A 17,680-nucleotide genomic window follows, 5' to 3' on the forward strand; every position below is an offset into this window, starting at 1 on the left:
ATTACCTATATATTTTTCAACCTAATTACGTATGATTTTTAGGGTATAAAATCTGTATTGTGTGTAGTAACCAACACCAGCTGTACCGCAGATTGGCCAACAGAGGACGTAAGTGAGTAAAGCAGGCCACTAATGAGCAGCTCAAGAAAGAAATTCAATACTTAATCATACAAGTAGTCTTAACTCTTAGGGGAAAAAGTCCTAAAATGTACAATGTGCACACAGATGTGGACTGATAGGTACCTCAGGAGTTCATAACTGTGACCAAGATAGACCAAAGTCAACTGCGATACTGTGGGGTGTCCATTTGAAATGGTTTTTCACATTAGCTCAAATCATTTAAATGAATTTCTATGTCTTGGTTCATCTTAAATAATGTTTTTTAACTTCGAAATATAGGTGAATCAAAGCTTTGTGCCTTTACATTCAATACATTAAGTGTGATAAATTGATGATAAACAGACGCATGTTTTGCCTTTTTCATTAGAAAAATCTAACTTGATAGAGAAATCATAACAGTGAATGTCAGAAAATGTTGAAATATATTACTGTAATTTTTTTATTATCAGGCAAAGATACCCCCCCTCCCCCCGCCCCCCAACAACAACAACAACAAAAAATGACAGCGCACCTTATTATTCAGGTCGCCTTATGTATGAACCTCAGACCTACTCATTTGGAGCATAATTGAATTCTACTGCTCCAGTAGAGTGCCCAAGACTAGGCTCGCCACCCGTCCCTTAAAATACGGAATCGTTCCGTAATTGGGAATTAAAAGTTGTGTTCCGTATTGAACAAATATTACGTATTTCACAATTGTCCCATGGGGCGACTCCGTGCGACCCGTGGCTCCGGTGGCGAGGAGTGGCGGGCGGCGGTGCGCCCAGCCCATGCACGTCTGTCACACATAAACAAACACCTCCTGCGCTCATGAGTGACCACTGAGCCAACAATAATGAACAAAAAGGGCAGGAGATATTAAAGACAGCAAGATAGTTATCTGCCTGCCCGCTGCTGTCTGCCCTGCACTGCGCTCCACTTCCAGGTTCATTGCCTACTTAACCTCGCTCGCTCTGTTCAGTGCACCTCCCTGCGCGTTTTCAAAACAAAAATGTCTTCTTCAGCAGCAGAAGCTCAGGACACCCCAACTCATCCTCAAAAGGGGAAACTTCTCCAAAAAATACAATGGAGTGGGAAGAGGGGAACCCATGGCTCGATAGAGTAACTGATGATGATTATAAAGCGAACTGCAAGGCAGGTAGGAAAGTTTTTGCAGCATCTCACAGAAGGGTAAAACAGCATGCTACAGGGGACCGCCACAAACGGAATATAAGATCCCAGAAGAGCCTTCGTCACAATTATTTGTACCTGAAACATTCCCTGAGCTTGATTTGGTATGTTATTATGGTCTTGTATATTGATAACATATAGGCTATATTTATATTTACCTTCATACATCTTGCATTGATAGGAGCATAGCTAGGCTATTTCAGTTGCTACTATGGTTGATTATTTTCAGGAATGTTGATTTTTTTTTTTTTTTTTGGAAACATGTATTTATTATCAATCAATATGGAATGAATTTATGTACCCATAAAGAACATCATATTATGTTACGCTAACTAATGCTCATCATTTGGAAACATTCCTAATAGATTAACAGCAAATAAACACTGAATAAATAGTCTACTGCGGATATATACTATCTATTGATTGATTGATAGTGAATTTGATATCATTGAATTCATTGGTTCGCCGACTCAAATTGACTCAAGTCGCAAATTTAATGCCTTACAACCCAACTCGGACTTGACATAAAAATAACTAAGAGTCGGACTTGACTCGCTTTGTTTGGGAGGGTCTGAGACTTAAAACTCGACTTGACTGCTGAGTAAATACCTCAAGACTCAACAATAGGGTAAAAAATGCTGTAATCTTTTTTTTAATTTTTTAAATTTTATTTATTTTTTTAATCACCTTGGCGTTCACCTGTTGCTACGTGAGGGCCACAGTCTGCAATAGTCAGCTAAATCAAGATATTCCTTGAACTCAACACACTTCTTTGCACTGGTTATATACACAACATGTCCAATTTTCCAGGTTTTTGACATTTTTAAAGTGGATTCCTTGTTAATTGGTAATTTTGGGTATTGTTGGTTATCCAGCTGTGTGTTGTTCTATTCATCGCAGCCAAGGTAAACCCCATATTAGACAACTATTACTATTATATTATTATTTCACTGCCCGCTATTTTCTGCGCATTCAATACAATATGCTTTCGTGTCCATTGAGAACGTTGCTTTAATAATTCATTGCTTTCTATCTCTAATAATAGGGATTGCTATTGTAAACTATAGCATGTTTTATCTGTTAATATTTAGGGTTAACATAATGATCTTATGTGTCAGCGCTGACCAAATAGGGTATAGTGTAGGATTATAAAAAAATATGTAGCAATATGAGACTTTTGTAAGGGACTATCAAAAAAAGTTACAATGTTTTCTTCTAGGTTACGGAATCTATCAGAACTAGATGCAAAGTCCTGAAAATCAAATTTGATAATGGCAAAATTGTGTCTCATATTCCTCTTTTGATGTCGAAACCAAATGTTCGGGTTTTTGTTTTTTTGTTTTTTTAAATCGACTGCAAAATATGCTTGCAATTGCTTGTTAAAAAAAAAAAAAAGATCAGATTCTACAAAAAAAATAAATAAGTTTCATTATTTACTTTACTGGATCAAATAATTGGCCAATTATAACACTTTTGGATGAAATAGGATTCATTCATATCTTATATTGTAACCTCATAATGTAACACCGAAAGAAGCATCTGTGTATGATTGTGTGCGACAGATAAAGACTGAAGAAATGAAGGGGTCATGAGAGAAAAGTTCTGAGCCCGGATGTGTTACCCTATCGACCTCTCATCACCACGACAACAGGATCTGGCACACATAGCCGGCACAAAGGCATTCTGGTAAAGCACAGGTTTTATATTGCTGCTGGTTTGCCCTCCTGAGCCATCACCCTGGTAACACCAATGCTTCTCAGACCTCTAACATTTACTTTCCTGCAAGACACACAAACACAAATACACATTCACATGTACACATAAACAATATGTGAATACATGTAAGAGTTATGTCAATTCTGACAAGTCTCTTCCTCTTTCACTTTCTGACCCCTTTACTAGTATTAGTCTTTGTCTCTTTTGCATGGCAAACTTTACGTTCTGAGTGTGGTATATTTGCTGCATCATGTTACAATAAAAAATAAATACATTGAAAGATTCATAGATTTTTATTGTCATACACAATATATATATTCACATATGACATGACAAAAAATGCAAAACAGGAGGCTTTAGAAGACAAATAGGCCAATTGAATGTTTAATTTATTTTAATTCGGGGCAAAGGGACAAAAACAGCACAGCCTTAGATGCTAAATCCAATGACGTGTTTTGGCAAATGGACGCAGAAACAATAGATGTGATATGATAGGCTACACCAGGCTACGCCAGGCAAGGCTAGGATAGAATAGGATACGAAGTGATATTACATGACATGATGTGATTTGATATTATTTGATATGATAAAATTATATAATAAAATTAGCCAATTATATTTTTGGTGAGCAGGTGGTGGTATTATCGATAAAGTCGGAAGAGACATGTATCTCATATTGGAAAGAAAGCAAGGGCTTAGGTTTAGTGTCAACATTGCAAGGGACGATATAACATATCAAGACATCCAAGGACTGATCTACATCTGAGGCATACTAGACTACCCCAAGACTCGAACCAAAGTACTCTCATGAAATTCTGCGTGATTTCATTTCATAGATTTTTTTTTTCTCATGTCAGTTAATGTTCATGTCTGTGTCCCCCCTGAAGTGGACCCATTTTGGAAAGCTCCCAGTTTTTTTTTCAATAACGGGACTTGTTGCACTCTGAAGCCATCGCGTTGCATTACTGTAATGCACATAATGCAAACAATGATCCAAATGAGGGACGGCTAGCTTGACTTCGTTGTTCCTTGTAAAGGCTGTCCTGACCGCAGTAGTTTTGCAGGTTATCAGGTTCACTCAGTTTAATTTTATGCTAACTCTGATGGAGGTTGGACTTTCAGTAGCTAAATTAGAGGTGTTTCTCCCGCCTTCACAACAATGATGTATTTTTACATTACTTGCAGTAGCTGCTGCTGGCCAAAAAGACTGTCAGGGCTGTGTGACTGTGCGTGTCTGTGTGTGTTGGGGGGGTTGGGGGCAAATCATCCGCCAATCAAACATGCATTCAGAGAGGGGGGGAAATGAATTGGCACATTCAGCAAGTAAAAAGGCATAAATGTAAGTCTGAACATAATGAAAATAATCTATCCTTACAACATATAGGAAGACAATTTAAATTACACATATAACTGAACTCATTACATAATGCATACAAGGTTGCTTAAAAATTGGTGGGGACAATTTGAGCATCTTGAAAAGTTGGTAGTGTTATGTCCCTACCGTCCCTATGCAAACCAACGCCTTCAAAGAAAGTATACACGTTTCATTGCCCTGACCCTGTGCAGTGCTTTGGTACAGCTATGGCTATAGTGAAAATGTGAAATAAATTACCTAAAGTGGAGTACCTAAACATCTAAAAAATGTTACGAATTTAAGAAATTCCATTTTACACACAGCCATTTTTAAATGACATATTTTGGAATTTATTATTTTTTAAAGAAAAATTAAAGGTAGTTTTATGCCACTTTAATAAGCCTGTAACTTATATTTATTGCAGAATAATTGTTTCACGTTGGCATTTATTAACTTTGCATTAAAATGTTTGTTTAGTAGTTTAAGACTCAACGCCCACTGTACAGTAGGAACAGGGAATATTTCTAGACAATTGATTTTATTTTCACAATTGGCATTGATTAAATAAAATGATATAAAATGCCTGATTCATCAAAACAGTATCAAAAGATAATAATAGAAATAAGATTTTGGAACTGACTGAACTCAAGGATGTAACCTGATGCTTCAATGCTTGTGGCGCTTAGAATACCACTCAAATAGTTATTTTACTGCTTGACAGCAGCGACTTGGTTGCTGTCACCCAAATTAATCAGCTTTAAACTGGACCCCTTACTCCCATTCTGCCTATTTGTGTGTTGTACCTAGCGTGTAGTAACTCATTAGCTAAGGTTGTTGTGTCCTCTGGCTTCCAATGCCTCACCAACAACACAGAGTTCAGAGGTCAAATACCCTTTGGCCTGCCCCTGCCTTGCTTTGTTAGCCCACCCTCTCATCCTCCTGTTGTCTACCTCTTTTATTCTCCTTCTTGAAAGATATGGACATTTTCACTTGGTGCAGTAAAATAGAGAGGAGTGCAGTGAAGTAGAAGAGCATGTGTTGTATAGATATACGTATGTGAGTGTGTATTTGCTGTCAAGGGTTAGGTCAGTCAATGAACAGCTGAGAGAGGTGATTTAGTCTGTATAGAAGTAGCTCAACTGTCATAACAAAGACACAATCTGACAGCGGGCCAAGCAGAGACAAAGAGGAGTCACACTGGACCCTGAAAGGCACCCAAAGACACAAACACACTCACGTACTTGCACACCCCTGCACACACACACACTTATGCAGACAATAGGGAGTCAACGGAGGGCTCCCAGAGGTCTTGTGAAGGTCCAGGGGCCAGACTGCGCTTCGTTGAAAGTTCCACAGAGGTGTCCATTACAAAGCCTTCCAGACATCATTGGACCACAGCAAGTAAGACTATCTTGTGTCATCCATGTCTCTCATCACAGTAAAAACAAAATATTAAATCAAAATATTTTAGGTAATCCTTTTTTCTGTGCCTGATATCAATGCAACTGTGTGGCTGTTTACCAGTTGAGGTTGAAGTCTTTCTTTTGTTGAAAGTTAGGCTCGGCTCAAAATGGAAATTTGAAAGATTTTCTTGAAAATAGGCATGCTTTTGTAATAAAACTCTATGGGAGATTTGTGTGTTCACTGTGACAACAACAGCAAAGGATCAAAATACCCAGATAGCAAAATATAACTGGAGCGGACACGGGCCAGATATTAAGCCTGAGTTATACTCCCGCGTTGCGGTGACGGCGTAGCGACTACGGCGTCATTCGACATTCGATAGTTCTGCGGTGAGGGAACACGTTGCTCTGTAATTCACCGCCAAGCCACTAGAGGGATGTGGCGTTATGTTTGTACGGTTTTGGGGCATGATTGTTGACTACTTCCGCTAGTCGGAGAAAAAATAAACAATGCAAGATGGAACTCTTGAAAGTAAATATTCTGCTCATCAACACTGAATAAATATTGAACATACAAATGTTGACGGGCAGGCGACGCAGAAGACGGTTTCGAGGCGGTCTGGCCGACTTTTGATGCCGCACAGAGAGTTTTAGACTCGGGTGGAGAGAGCTAGCTGTGGCGGCTAGCTTCAAACTGGCGTCGAGCACTGCGTTCAAGGTCTGCAAAGCCCTCCAGCCTGATTTGTTTGCCGTGTCCTACAACCAGCCAGTGGGAAGCCATAGCAGATTTCTGGCGTCTAGGGAACTTCCCAAACTGCGTTGGGAGGCTTGATTTTAAGGTTATCATAAAAAGCACCGAGGCACTCTCAATCAGTGATGATGTATTGTGTGTGTGAACTGTCTGTTATTGAAAATTAAAGATCAAAACAACTCTTTTGACACCAAATCTGTGCTTTATTCTTCATATACTTGAAACATATGTACACAGTAAATGATGAAGTGCACCAACCAAAAATACGACATAAAGTGATAAAAAGTTGGCAGTTTTTGGCCGACTGGGTCACCGCTTCGTGTGGCCACTCGATTCCGACGTCCCACGACCCACGTCTCGGTGGTTCTTCCATTTATTTATTTTTTCGATCGCCGACATTGCCATTTGGCAGTCACAATAATAATTTCTTGACGAGACTTGCTCTTCGATGATACTCCCGTCGGCTTGGTGCATTTTTGCGTGTAGAAAATAATGTTTGATTCTATTCTACAATGGCGGTGTTTTCGCCCGGAAACAACAGTCTGAGCGGACCAATCACAGTCCGTTTTCGCTACGTCAACGCGTCTACGCGACGCGAAGGTTACAAAAATCGAGAGGTGCGCGTCAGGCTACGGCGTAGGGTCGTAACTCGATTCTTCCTTGACGGCGTAGGTCTGACGCGGAAGTATAACTCGGCCTTTAGTGTTGTATCGGTCGCGAACGATTCGTTCTTTTTGAACGAATTGTTTGGGTGAACGAGACCGAACTAATCACCATCTGCACTGATTCGTTCTATGAAGTTGGTGGCGCTTGTTCGCTGCGTGGGAGGGCGTTGAGCAAGCGGCAGCGTCTTCTGACATCGCACACGACCAATCAGACGCCAGCCTCATCGCGGGCAGGGGAGGGAGCGGAAACAGAATCATGGCGTATGTCACTCATTTCCACGTGTGGCCAATAAGCAGCCAGCGTGCAGGCAGGGGGGAAAGACTGAGTTTTGTCACTTCCCGTTCAGTGATTCGGTCCTCCGGTTCCTGACCTAGCTTGCTGCTAACTTGACTTTCCAGTAATGACTATGCGGTGAACGAGTCATAAAATGAAAGGAAACGACTTTGTCACATATTTGTTAACGTGGAGCCTATCAAATGCTGCTCAAAAAGACAAAAACACCACACAAATCTAGCGAGCATGGTTTAGTGTTCTACTTTTCTCAACAGACTCGGGACTGTGCCTATGACGATATACTATCAAATTTACAGTAATTTAAAACACGCGTAGCTACGAGGCAAGCAAAACCTGAGCTGCGGTCGCGTGACGGCAGTGAAGCGGGCAGAGAACTGTCACTATATGGAGGCTTCATGGCAGCGATATGTACCTCATATGTGCACAGAAAAAAAATATTTAGTATGATCACCATAATACTGATTTGCAATGAAACTGTATATACATGTCAATTTTTTCCGAGTGTTTTTTTTTTTTTTTTTTTTCGTGTCAGAGGGTGTCGGTTGGTTTGACAAATTATGTCAATCCGTCCATCATGTGCTACTCAAGCGCCCCAAAAACAAAGCGCGCGGACACGGGAGATGTCGCAATATGTCTACATTTTTCTTAACAGACTAATGAGAGTAGAAAGGCGAAATCATAAAGCAAACAATTATTTCTCGTCAGCATTTGACGATCTGAGATGCGGGGACGACAGGGGAGCTGACCGGATTATTTTATTTATTAATACCAGTGCAAAAATTCAAAACGATCATCTTAATAATAAAAAACAAAAATACAACAGAGCGAGAGGTTAATATGATGTGTTGGCCGTTCCATAATTAGAAATTAAACTTTCGATTTATTTTTATTTTCGTGACAGCAGGCATGCCGCGTTGGCTGTTAGCAGCAGCATTGTATATGTGAGCAAGATCATGCTAAAGAAAGTCCGTGCGCCCCCGACCCCAAACCCCGACTTCCCCCTCAAAAGGAAAATGTTTAACCGTGTCCTAATTCGAAATGCAAGCACGAGCCATGACTTTGAGCCCATAGAACTAGGACAGACGACGCGGAAGTTCTCCCTCACTTTTGCAGCAGCGGGAGGGAGACGAGGCTGTCTCTGAGAGCAGAATGATATCGCCTGTCACTCATTTCTGAAACTACGACGAGTGGTCAATGTGCAAGAGAGGGAGGGACCAAGCAATGTCACTTCCCGTTCAGTTATACTGTGAAGCGGTCTTTGGTGATTCGTTCGGCAACGTCACTTCCCGTTCACTAACCGAACGATTCATTTGGGTGGGGAGGGAGATGAGGGGGGCGAACGATTCGTTGAACGATTCGTTTGAACGAATCGTTTTACTGAACGAACCGGAATGGATTCGTTTACTCAAGTGAACGACAGATCCCGTCACTACCAGATATGTACTGCAAATTTTGGCCCAACTTCGTAAAACGGATCCGCCCCAGTGTCTTTTTGAATAATGGTCCAAACTCAATAGGGAGTCACTTGCCGGATAAACCACCAGTTTTGGGCGAGAAATGGTCTAAAGTAGCAGACACTACATTAATGTATGGCCCGGATATGGCACACATGTTACCCAAGCTGGGCCAGATTTGTATCAAATCAGTTTTCATTATTAAATTTGGGGTCCATTTTGTTTATTGTATCATACCGTAATGTGTTTATGTGGCAAATTAAATTTGTCCAGTAAAAGCAATAATGACACCACTTCTTTTTTTAATTGGAATAAGCAACTCCACATTAAAGATGACCCATTTTTAGACTGTAAACAATGTTATATAATATGTCATATTATATTTGTTAAGGTTCTGGGGTAATGGGGGACCAAAGCGCAGAGACAGAGGCAAATTGGCAGTGGTGACAAGAATTCCTTGACGATGAGAGGGAGTGGAAAATAGTGTCCAAAGAATCCTGTGGGCAGTTTGGTGATAGAACAGGTGAACGGGCAGGCATGTGCTCTTGCAGGAAAGCAGTACAGGATCGAGAAAAAAATGAGCTCAGTATCAAGATTACAAGATTCTTTGTTAGCTGAAAGTCATGTCAGTGAGTTGTTGCTCTGGGATTGATGTAAGGCCAACGACAGGTTTAAGTAAACTGCTGACGATGATCAACGGCACCTGGTCCCAGGCTTACCCATCTGTGTAATCAAGGCAGTGACACAAATACACAACCACAAGAAGGAGGGGCTCAGTTTAAATAATAGTATTCAAACATTGAAACATTTATAACAACACAGAGTAAATGCTTTCTCCCTCCATATGTTGTTATTAGTGCTGTCAAATTTATCGCGATAACGGGCGGTAATTAATTTTCAAAATTAATCACGTTAAAATATTTGACGCATTTAACTCATGCGCGGAATGACCCGCCCATGCATTGCTTTAAACAGTACATTTTATATTACGATGACGCAGTTTTTTGCACATTAAGACCTCAGAGGCATAGAAAGGCGGTGGACACAAGCGTTCATTGGACCGCGCCATTTATTGGTATAAACTTCGGCAACTCCTTCACAACAAACATAAGTAACATTTAGTGAAAGCACAACAAAAATAATATTCCTATCTCTAAAAAAAAATAATGTTCACAAAAACAATGCCAAGAGAACTGGCATTCCTACTCAAAATAGCTATGTAAAATACACATAAAACTTACTCAGACTTTGGTCAAACTCTATTCAAACATTTCGTTTAGCTCGACAAATACACTGAGTGGCAATATTTAGTCAAAATATACAAACTATCAGAGGTCTCGTACGTTGTGAAGCCAGCACTCATATGACCATGGAATACAACGGATGGACGAGTAAACAGGGAACTACGGCGTCAGTCGAGAGACAAAACACACTCATTGGCTTGATAAAACTCGCCATTGACACCTTGTCGTGTATTTTTCACTATCTTACGTAGTTAAAGACACTGTGGAAGAATGGCAGGAAGCCCATGTGACGTCACCACTCGGCGACTTCAACAATGGTGAGCTACTAGTTTATTTTTTGACTGAAAATTTTACAAATTTTATTAAAACGAAAACATTAAGAGGGGTTTTAATATAAAATTACTACAACTTGTACTTACATTTATCTTAAAGTGCCTGTGACACGAAAAAGCATGTTTATTTCATAATACACGCGGTATTTTATGCCCTTGAATCATATGGGCTGCTTGGATGTGTGTGGAAGCGATCGCTATTTTTATTTAGTTTTTTTAATCCCGCGCCATGAAAATTTGTGACTTCCGGCTTCGGTCTTGCATTGAGGAGGAGGGCGCTGTGACGTGTACGGTAGAAGACGCCCTCTTCACGCTACAGTGTACTGTTGTGTATGAGGATGAAGGATTCAGCTGATTTTGCGGATTAATAAGATTATTTTTCGCATCACGCCAGCCAAACGGCTGCAGAAAAAACATTCTGTATGAGGGAGAGGCGTATGCGCCTTTTTGGAGGTTCCCATTCACCGTGGATATTTACTGTGGGACCATTGGACTTACGAAGAAGTGAGTAAACATCTTGTTTTGTATTATGTCAAATACGAATACAGCGATTACAAAGTAAACACTACAAACTTCCTTTAAATGAAGGACTACTTACGTTTGATCATTGATAGGCATGTAAAAAGCTCTCCTAATGCTCATTAGCAGCAGCACGTTAGCTGCACAACAACTCCAGCCACCCTCCTCCGGGGAACGAAAACAATCAACAACCGGGTTGTCATGTCAAATAATCCAGGATAGTTATGTGTGATTTTCCGCTTCGAAGACTTTGAAACATCACTCGGTTCGGGTTAGCACGTCGGCTAGCTGTCACGCCTTCTGGTTTGTTTACATTCTCCGAAGCCGGGGAAGGGAAATGACATATGTCCGATTTAGGTGTCATAAAATATCGTTCGGGAGGTGCGACAGTAAAGGTGAAGTCGACAGATTTGACCATTATGGAGTAATTTTGCCATGTCGTCCTGAATGAATGCATTTTTATTATTTCATATTCCATTCAGCACAAGACTGTTATTTGTCATGACCATGCCATTTATTTAGCAATTGGGGAAAATACTTGGATAAAAAGAATATCCTGTAAAAATATTGAAGTAAAGAGACAGAAACAATGACATTTTGCCGCTCTCTTCGTCGCGTTTTCCTTGTTGTGAATAGTTCCCCCTCGACGGGCTGACTGGTCTTTCTCAAGCCATTTATATAGCTATTGGGGAAAATACTTGGATAAAAAGAATATCCTGTAAAAATATTGAAGTAAAGAGACAGAAACAATGACATTTTGCCGCTCTCTTCGTCGCGTTTTCCTCGTTGTGAATAGTTCCCCCTCGACGGGCTGACTGGTCCTTCTCAAGCCATTTATATAGCTATTGGGGAAAAATACTTGGATAAAAAGAATATCCTGTAAAAATATTGGAGTAGAGAGACTGAAACAATGACATTTTGCGGTTCTCTTCGTCGCGTTTTCCTCGTTCTGAATAATTCCCCCTCAATGGGCTGAATAGTAAAACCGATGAGCCCAGTCTACCGCTGACGTCATCCACCTGTTGGGGACGCTAAAGCCCTATAATGGTAGGCGTGGCTAACCGGCAGATTAAAAGACTAATTTCTCGTCATCTGTGCTTTGCTAAATTGTTGTATATAGTCGAATCGTCTCAAAATATGATTGTAATTCACATAATAATGCCATTTAAGATTTTTTTTCTCGTGTCATATGCTCTATAAGAACTACAAGTCTTTCTATCCGTGGATCCCTTTAACAAAAAGAATGTTAATAATGTTAATGCCATCTTGTGGATTTATTGTTATAATAAACAAATACAGTACTTATGTACAGTATGATGAATATATATATCTCTCGTGTCTTATCTTTCCGTTCCAACAATAATTTGCAGAAAAATATGGCATATTTTAGAGATGGTTTGAGTTTCAATTAATTATGATTAATTAATTTCAAAGCTGTGATTAACTCGATTAAAATTTTTAATCGTTTGACAGCCCAGTTGTTATGCAACAAATTTTGAATTACTTAACTTGCAAACATGGCAGATCACTTGAATACACCGTCAAGAAGTGACTTCAAAACACAATAATGACTTTGAATCTAGTACTTACCATAAAAATTTCTCTACGCCGAAATGACGTATCTTGAATCCTGCGTGTCGCAGCGGATGCCCGCCTTCAGGGTGCGCTGATGTGACGTCACACATCGACCGTTAAATTTAAGATTTTTAGCTCGTCCGGTCTGCACGGTCCGCACCAGACCAGTACGTAACCTGTCATTTGGACTGTCAGATTGATGATCTGGGCCGCATCTGGCGCACTGACATTCAGCGGGCGTAATTGGTATGTGAATCTGGCGAGCTGAGGCTGGATCAGTCACGGAGTCACCTGCTATTGGGGTACACACCGTTTATCTGTGAGGAATCTTCCACTCCGTTTTTTACTTTTACAGCTTGTGAACCATTTTAACCCAGACTTCTATCTTCTTGTCTAACCCTTGTCTCAGTATGAAGCAGTGGTTTTCACTGTGCCCAATCTGATAATTACCAGACAACTAAGGGATAAGGACTAGAAAAATCCCCAAAAAGTGCCATTTGAACTTTTATCAAATAGACAGGGATATATGAAATATACAGTATATATTCCTTCAGTAAAGCAAATGTTTACCATCAGTTAACGTATATTGGTGCTTCTGTGAAAAATCCCTATGTAGGTGAAAGGTTGGCTATAACCGATAAACTAAATCCATACATTCACACAGAACACACCCTATAAATGTCCATTGTTCTGCCTTGATACCATTATAGGGTAGATTTTTTTTAACAGCTTTTAAAAAAAAAAAGTGCAAATGCTAAATATTACACTTTATCATGTATTCTAAACTTAATGTTTCAGAAGCATCCCGAACACTTGTTTCCAAATACTGATCCAGCTTCGTGGACATGTATTTTTTTCATGTGCATTTTTGTTTGTTTGTGTCTGTTAATGCACGCTTTACATGATCATCTTCACTGTAATAACCACCAGTGGGAGAAAGTTCTGGTTGATCATCTTTGTACCATAGGCGGAGTTTGACATTTGGGGCGGGGGGGGGGGGGGGGGGGGCACAAAATGTTGATGACCCCAAAACGCAGTGTTAGCAATAAAATTAACTTACAAGAATATTTAAAATAATAAGTTGACAATGAGCGTTTTTTTTTTTTTTGTTTCCCATCATTCTTGAGGGGAATTCTAAATCAGGCTGCTGAGGCAATACTTTTCGCGCAGATCGTCATCCATGGAATTTGGTACGCCCGCTGGTGTCGTGCCAATGTAGTTACCCCAGTCAAAAATTGTATCCCCTGGGCGGAGCAATATGGAGGTAGATTTGTGTCTTCATTATTCAGCCAAAAAAAAATGTTTGTTGTTATGTTCGAACATTTCTAGTCAGTGCTTTCCCTAAACATTTGATTACTTGTCATTGGTTGCATGGTGAAATACTGCTAATATTTATACATTATACAGGAGGCTAGTATTGATGATGGTTCAAAATCAAGTGCAGATTTTAAATTCCAGATTGTTCAGCCCTGGCAAAGGGCTGTACTTTATAAGTTATTCTGGTTTAATTCTGTTAAAACAAACAAACAAACAAAAGCATCCACTTGCATATGTTTTGGGGCATTTAATGTACAATTTAATGTACAAGGTATAGTTGCTTTTTCAACCACAAAACTAAAACAAAACTGTCTGATCAGATCAGTTCAAAATGCTGACATATACTGCAAGTCATTTTGCCAACAGCCTAGTAAAAGAAAAAAAAAAGTACACATGTACATATATACATGTATAAATACATATATAAATGTAAGACAATATAATGTTTGGGAGTGATCGATTTCAAGATGATGGAAAAATAAGAACATTGTTGCTCACCCTATGAGCGGAACGAGTTCTTTTCTCTCTCTTCTATTATGTCTTTTGTGTCCTGAAGGCCTATCCAACCACAGTAAAAGGGTAAGTGTGGCCCATCTATCCTATTAGGTTCCGATTAATCAACCTTTTCTTCAGAGTCGAGGAGCGTGATGAGGAGAGTCATAGAGCCTCCTGTAATCCATGGCCCCCCTCCTCTTTGCCTCCGCACTGCAACCCATCCACCTGCTGTGGCTTTGTCTGTGGCTTTGGAGGAGCTTTGGCTTGAAGCAAAAAGCCACCACTGACCACACAAACTCAACACAACTGCATTCACTCAAGGCATTGAGGGTGGAAAAAAACACTTCTTGTAGGGTGTGAATGCCACTGGAGATGTGTTTGGTCCATTAAGATAGTAAAAAGTGTTGTAATTTTTCCAAACATTTGCTGACTAACTTTACAGAATTTTTTATGCATTTATCAACCTTCTCCTTCCACAGGATTACTGGATGTGACTTCCTCTGTTTTTAGACAGAAGCCACAGCTATGCATGTGTTTACTACTCAGCATCTCTGGGCAGTAAACTATTTTCTCACTAGTGTGGGGAAAGTGGTAATAACATGCATATGCCTTATCTTTAGCAGGAGGGCTAAATGTCGCAGTTCCAATTTCCTGTGTGTACTAACAGGAGAACCAACACTGAGGCTTTCAGGAGCGTATTATATGGAAGAAGCTCCAGTTCCTTAGGCTTAGGGTCTGTTCACCAATGTTATCAGAGTAATTTTCTGCTCAGAACAGGAAATCAGATAGATGTGTTCAGCTGCAAAGGTCTATCCAAGTATTTCAGGCATACAGGAGAGGAGCTGTTTGAAAACAATAGCGGACAGCTCCAGGCTACTACAGCTCATCGGCTTCCTTTCACCATCCAAGCCAGTGTCATTTTGGCCCAAAAGAAAACACACATCGCTGAATTTAATTTTGTTCCGGCTCCTGTTTTCTTAGCGTCTTGAACTGCGTCATTTCTCACAGCCATGAAGATCCAGCCAAAGGGTGTTTACCGAAAGTATGTACTTCTTCAGCTGCCCAGGTACTGCATGCCAATAAAAAAAAACAAATAGACCATTTAAAAATGTTTGTACTTCTGGGTGGCAGTAAAGCGATTGAATACTGCCAACCTGAACTGAAACAACGACAAAATCCTTTTGTGCTTTAGGTTGCTTGGAAGTTTATTCCCGTTTATTCATGATTTCCCTCTGAAACAATCAAATTTAGTCCAACAGAACCTTTAGGTGAAAAGGATAATCCAGTGAATGTCAGTAGTTTTACAGAGAAGATTGCAGCACTGACTTTTGACTGCTAATTACCAGTGGTGGAAAGACTACCCAACAAATCTACCAGAGATGTGACCGAAAATTTGGCGCCGAAAGCTATCGATCGAAAATACCTAAAAATGCATTGTCGGTTTTCGGAATTTTGAAGACCGACAGTTTACCACCGAATAGTGTTAAGAATCTTAGTCCTCTTGTGATGACGTAATCCAAATATGGCGAGAAGCAACACACTGGCTGATGATGTCAGATGTAAGTATTTTGAGGTATCAAACAAACAGGCCCGGCTCTAGGTTTACACACCAGGGTGGGCACTAAGAAATCTTGAGGGGGCACCCCAATGCGGGCTTTTTTTTTACCCTCTGCAATTCTCCGGACTTGGGACCGGCGCAAGTAGGCCACTGGCTTGTGTCCCGTTGAGGCTGCATTAATTTATGGGGGGTTTATTTGGTTTTTTTTGTTTGTTTTTGTTTTATTTCATTCATCTATCTACTTATTCTCGCAGTCGGCGTGATGTCACGATGACGTCATCTCGCATAGCAACGTGTCGCCATTTTGAGATGGGGGCACACACAGGTAAACACCCGTAGACAAACTTTGTCTGAAATTCATATATTTCAGCTGAGTTTTGCGTCTTTTTTTCATAAAAACGTCTTAAACATGACTTATTATTATCACGAGTCACTGCCGACAGATGCGAGGAGGCGATGCAACTTAAAATTAGCGTGTATAGGCCGGCAAATCTGCCCATACAAAGTCGCAGCTGATAGCTGGATAAAAAATCCAAAGGAATTGCCTCAGTGGAGGTCGGAAACATCTACAACTACCTCATAAAGTCACCCAGTAAGTTGACCTTTATCAATTACGTGGAATATGTTCTGTGTGGAACTAAAAAAACTGGTAGTATATACGGAGTGATTATTTCCGCCATAACCTGTAATCCGCCTCCAAGCGTTATTTAGCCGTGAACACGTCACGGCAAAATAACCAATTCCCACCAGGCCAATAATATACCGATTGACCGATCAGTGCAGTTCACGGCAAAAGAAAAATAACGCTTTGCGGGTTGTCGGTTACGGTAAAAATAACCAGTGCCTAGTCTATTGAATCCTAGCAGCTAATTGGGGCAAAAAAAATAAAAAAACGAGAAAAAAAAACCACAGAACCGTCTTCTTTTACTGTTCCTCGACTGCTTTCAGCCATTTGCTTGTCCTTTTCTTCTCACGAGGAAGAATGAAGGACTTCAAATGCAGCTCCGAACTCTTCCTTGTGTTACAACCCGCAACACGGCAACTTTTAGTCATTCCGATGGAAAAAAAGACCGCAAATAAGACAAAAGTTCAACGCATTTGTACTACAATGCACGACAGAGCAACTGCTTGTGACTCGAGTTTTGCCCCCATTTGAATATGGCGACGCTTTGTTGTGGCTGGTGACGTCATTAATGCCCGGATGTCCGACTGCGAGAATGTGTCTGGAGGAGAGAGAGGAAGTGCGCGGATAACAAACAAGGTTGGAAAAACAGCTTGTTTTGGTGATTGCTTGTTCGGCGTGGTTGCGGCCAACAGTAACCGTTAATCCTGCAATAAAAAAGTAGGTGAGACCAACTCTCCGTGCGTTCTCTATATCCAGTGCGACGCTACAATAGATATTCCCGACATTGTGATTGGGTGGGCCCCCCCATACATCCGGCCTCGCAAACAAATATGCTCGGATACCAGTCTGTCAAATCTGTTCTACTGATGTGTCTCGAGGGGGTATAACGCCAAGGAAATTTTCCACCTTTGTTTTAATTAGCCACTTGTCCTACAAACAATACGACTAGTATAAAAGGCTCACAGCACCTAGAAAAAAAAAAGTTGCTCCCATCGTAACGAAAATATCTCCACGGGATAGTGGCAGGGCAAAGGGCATTAATTGGAAAATAATTAATAAGGCCCATATATTTTTTCTTAAAAACAAT

The sequence above is a fragment of the Corythoichthys intestinalis genome, chromosome 9, assembly GCF_030265065.1.
Source record: "Corythoichthys intestinalis isolate RoL2023-P3 chromosome 9, ASM3026506v1, whole genome shotgun sequence".
Classification (NCBI taxonomy): domain Eukaryota; kingdom Metazoa; phylum Chordata; class Actinopteri; order Syngnathiformes; family Syngnathidae; genus Corythoichthys; species Corythoichthys intestinalis.